This window comes from Anopheles coluzzii, chromosome 3 (genome assembly GCF_943734685.1).
Source record: "Anopheles coluzzii chromosome 3, AcolN3, whole genome shotgun sequence".
NCBI classification, from domain to species: Eukaryota; Metazoa; Arthropoda; class Insecta; order Diptera; family Culicidae; genus Anopheles; species Anopheles coluzzii.
In genome coordinates, this window is record NC_064671.1 from 37102044 (window position 1) to 37106356 (window position 4313).

The 4313-nt window shown below is 34.4% G+C and overlaps 1 non-coding gene across 1 annotated transcript; it reads right to left on the bottom strand.

Annotated features, from left to right (window-relative positions):
- Positions 1-235: 235 nt before the first annotated feature.
- On the bottom strand, positions 236-307 carry Trnam-cau (transfer RNA methionine (anticodon CAU)). Its single transcript has one exon. It is a non-coding gene; the product is annotated as a tRNA-Met (tRNA).
- Positions 308-4313: the final 4006 nt, after the last annotated feature.

Below are 4313 nucleotides of genomic sequence, written 5' to 3' on the forward strand. Positions count from 1 at the left end.
TGTAAAAATGTACATTCGTCCAACAGGCACGAGGTGCGATACTGTTCTTAATAAAACCATGCAAAAAATGAAACAAAGCCATGCTATTTTACAACATTCTTTTTAATTATTCAACCCACCCCATACTCTTTCTCTCGCAGGATTTTTTATCGATTTACTTTATTTCATTGAATTGCAAACACAAACCAAGGTGTTGGAAGAGACAGGAGCAGAGTAAAAAAGAATCGTTTAAGCATAGCAGAACGTAGTTTCGATCTACGGACCTCTGGGTTATGGGCCCAGCACGCTTCCACTGCGCCACTCTGCTTGGTTCGGAAAGGGAGGTACAGTTATGTACAGGTTAGATATCGCACTGATTCCAAATCTAACACCACCTGGAAGAAGTTACGTCATGCGTGACGCATTGCTTCCAAAAACTTAGTGAACAGTTAAATCGCTTAACCAAAGAAAATAAGGTTAGATAAGCTTTTTCAGGGACACGTTTGAACAATCCTAATATAGCATTTATTTGTTGTGAATATCATTCACTACTTTTCGAGGAAAGGCACAGGTGTTTTGTTTTGATTATTTAAGCTGAATAAGTATAAATAGATAACAAATGCAAAAGGGCTGTATGTTACTTGCAGTTTTTTTGCCGTTGATAGTAAGCATAGAACAGGAAACTTTAAAAAATCTCGTCGCCAAGTCTTTGGAATATTAATGTTTACATCAGCATTAAACTATTGCAATACATCATCCACACAGCTTAAAAGCAATTTCATTTCATTTCATTTCATTTCATTTATTAATACAATATCCGCCATCAAGGCTAAATAAGGCAGACTTAAAACTAAATAAACCCTAACAAATAAACAAAATAATTCATGAAAAACTAAGCCTAACTAAACTAGTCTAGACCTAGCAAAAAAATTAAAGAAAAAAAAAACAAAGGTAGAGCGTAGAGACTATCAAAACTTAAAGAAACTTAGAAGAATAATTAAAGAGAATTAGAAGAAAAAATACGGTTACGGAAAGAGTTGAGAGAGGAGTCGAAATCAAAGAGATAGTAAAAGTGGTTAAACAACCTGAAACAGGATAGAATAGGATCATTGAAAGTATAGAGAGTATGACGTGTTTCAATTGACAGAGGATCACGAGGACGAAGGGAACGAGAGGGAACATACAACGAGATGGACGAGAGTAAATCAGGAGCATCAGTATCAGAAAGTAATAAGCCACCAATAAAACATGCCTGAGACACTTGGCGGCGGAAGCTTAAAGAGTGAAGATTGAGTAACTGCATTGAATTAATTGTGTTATTTAATGAATTGCGGAATAAAATGTAGCCCAACAGGCCAATAACAATTATTCATTACCGATTAGACATCAACGCAAACAGGACACGAACCTTCCAACTTTTTCTTTCTTTCAATATAAAGTTAGTTTATTTGTCAAACAAATGCATAGATTTAAGCGCAAACAGCACTGCATTGTAATGTTTTGTAGTTCTTCAATATTATTTAATTTTTTTTAGCATAATAAAAACTAGAACCACTGGCATTTATGTCAAAAAATGACAGTAAACATACGATATCAAAACATTGCCTGAAAATTATTGACTTTGAGTTTTTAATGTGACACGTTTATCCACATCAAACAACTTGATTTTTAATATATCATTAGCCTCGTGCTGTATTGGATGTAAGGGTTATTATGGAAACAGTTTTCTGTGAAGGTTATTATGGAAACAGTGTATGAGAGAGAGAGAGAGAGAGAGAGAGAGAGAGAGAGAGAGAGAGAGAGAGAGAGAGAGAGAGAGAGAGAGAGAGAGACAGAGAGCTCGGTGAAAGCGGAATCATCATTGACAGTGGATGTAAAGGAACTATCAACCAACTATTGAGTATGATCGAATGAGGGAAAAAGTTAAATATTCTTGGGAAACCATGTCATAAGAAATTTAATCATCATCAATTCTGTAGAGTCTAGACCACGGAAAACAATTTTTGAAGTATTTGTGATAAAAAAAAATTTTCCCCGATAAGGTACAGATGTTGAAGAAGAATATTTAAAAATTTTTTTCCAAACAATTCGCAAGTTTCGCATAATTACAGGGTTTTCCAGCGATTCTGATATGCGATTAAAGTACTTTCTGAACTCTTTTCTGACACAGAGTGATAGTTTTGGTGCGATACAAATCAATGTTATGATTATGTGAATGTCGTCAAATATCACCTGTATTGTTAAAGACGCGAATGAATGAAAGTGAAGAGTCAACGTCAATCATGTCACAGAATTGCATTGTTTTAAATTTAAGTGATTTGAGATATATGAAAATGTATTTCCATTGACATTCTAAACGTTTCATCAATCGTTTTGGTATGATGGATTTTGTTCTCTCTTCTTAAAATAATTACATGTGCTGATGTGATCAGCATGCATAATTGCATCTACGGTTCAAGTGGCCAAAGAAAAACATTGGAAATGCTCAGCATGTGGCATGAGTTTTTTTTAAATTCTTTATTTCTTTGTATGCAGGCTTTAAAGAGTGTCATAAGGTACTCAGGCGACTTTGAAAGCATAAGATGATCTTGTGAAAAAATATCCATACATTGCAGCGGTCGGCAAATGTTTGAGCATGTTTTTTTTACACTTAAAATTATGAAAAGCTTTTCAATAATGATTCGACAATAATGATTTTTCATAATGATTTGAAAATCATTGGGTCAATTAACAAAGGGTTTTATAAGTCTATTTGGAATGTAAATACAGGTGGTCCCCAAGATACACGGTTATCTGGGGACCGAAAACGGCCGCAAAATAACGCGTACCTCGAATTTCCGCATAAGTCGAAGCTAAAATAGTCTCTTCTTCTTCTTTTGACTCAACAACCGTTGTCGGTCAAGGCCTTCCTGTACCCACTTGTGAGTTTGGCTTCTGGTGACTTATGGATTACCCCCCATAGCAGGATAGTCAGTCCTACGCCTGGTGGCACGGTCCATTTGGGGCTTGAGCCCATAATAGGCATGTTATTTGAGTCGTACGGATTGACGACGAGACCGGCTAAAATAGTGTAGTATATAAAATCACAAATTTTCGTACAATAATGCAATTAGGGGGTGGTTTTAGCAACCTAATTAAATATTTGATATGATTCTGACTGAATATAATCGTTTTAAAACTTTTGAAAGGATTTTTAACATTCGATCGAAAAAGAACATTATTTGGCATTTTGCAATTGATTTGTCAAATCAGTACAATTTGCTCAAAGAACTGTCAAATATAGAAAACCGCGTATCCATAATCCGCGTTATCTTCTACCGTGTATCTCGGGGACTATCTGTATTGTTATTCACCGTGAAAAAACTGTGTGTAAAATGTTTTTTTCCAAATTGATTGAACAATTTTCATCATAATAATGTTTAATTTCTTCAGCATGATTTTCAACACATCAACTGCTTGAGAAGTGTTAAAAATAATTCTGAAGAAATGAAACATTTTGATGATGGAACTGAAATATCAAACTGATGAAAGATCAGATCTTGTACGCGGTGAGTAACAACGTTTACATTTGAAACTGGCTTGAAAAACCCTGTAATAATTTTTAATTTCTTCAGCATGATTTTCAACACTCCATTCAACAACCCGTCGAAAAAATGATTTTACAAAAAAAAAATGAATTAAAAACACTGCATATGACAATATCAACTTCGATTTATTTTTATTTGGTGAGTCTTCAAATGAAATGTATATATATATGTATATATATAGATTTTTGTTTTTCATATATACACTATGTCCGGTCAAAGCTAGTTACAAGTTTTGTTTTTAGATTTTGTTTTTCTTGTCTCTTAATATTCAGTTTGTTCTACTCTCTATCACCTGTGGTAATAATCTTCTTCACAGCTTTACACACCTCTCCTAATATAGTTGCACTTTTCATTGTGATCACTGCTGCTGCTGCTGCTGCTTTGCACTTATGCACTTTGTTGTTTTGCATTTTGTATCATTTTTCCCCCTTATCTTTCTTTAAACCATTCCGTTTACAGCGAAATGTATCCTACTGACACACTAGTCACACAGAACGAGCTTGCAATTTGCAAATGTCGATCAGATGATTTTTGTTTTTTTTAGAATAAATGTATCATTTTATGCGCTTGTGTGGCTGGGTGTATATAATAATCTATTTGTTTTTTTTTTTTCTTTTTGGGGGCATTCTACATTTACACCGCGCTTACATTTACGCGCTACACCGTCAGTTGAATACGTGTTTCTCGCACGTTCAAATTTCGATTCAATTTTTTGTTGTTATGGAACAACTTTCTTTCGCTTCTTTT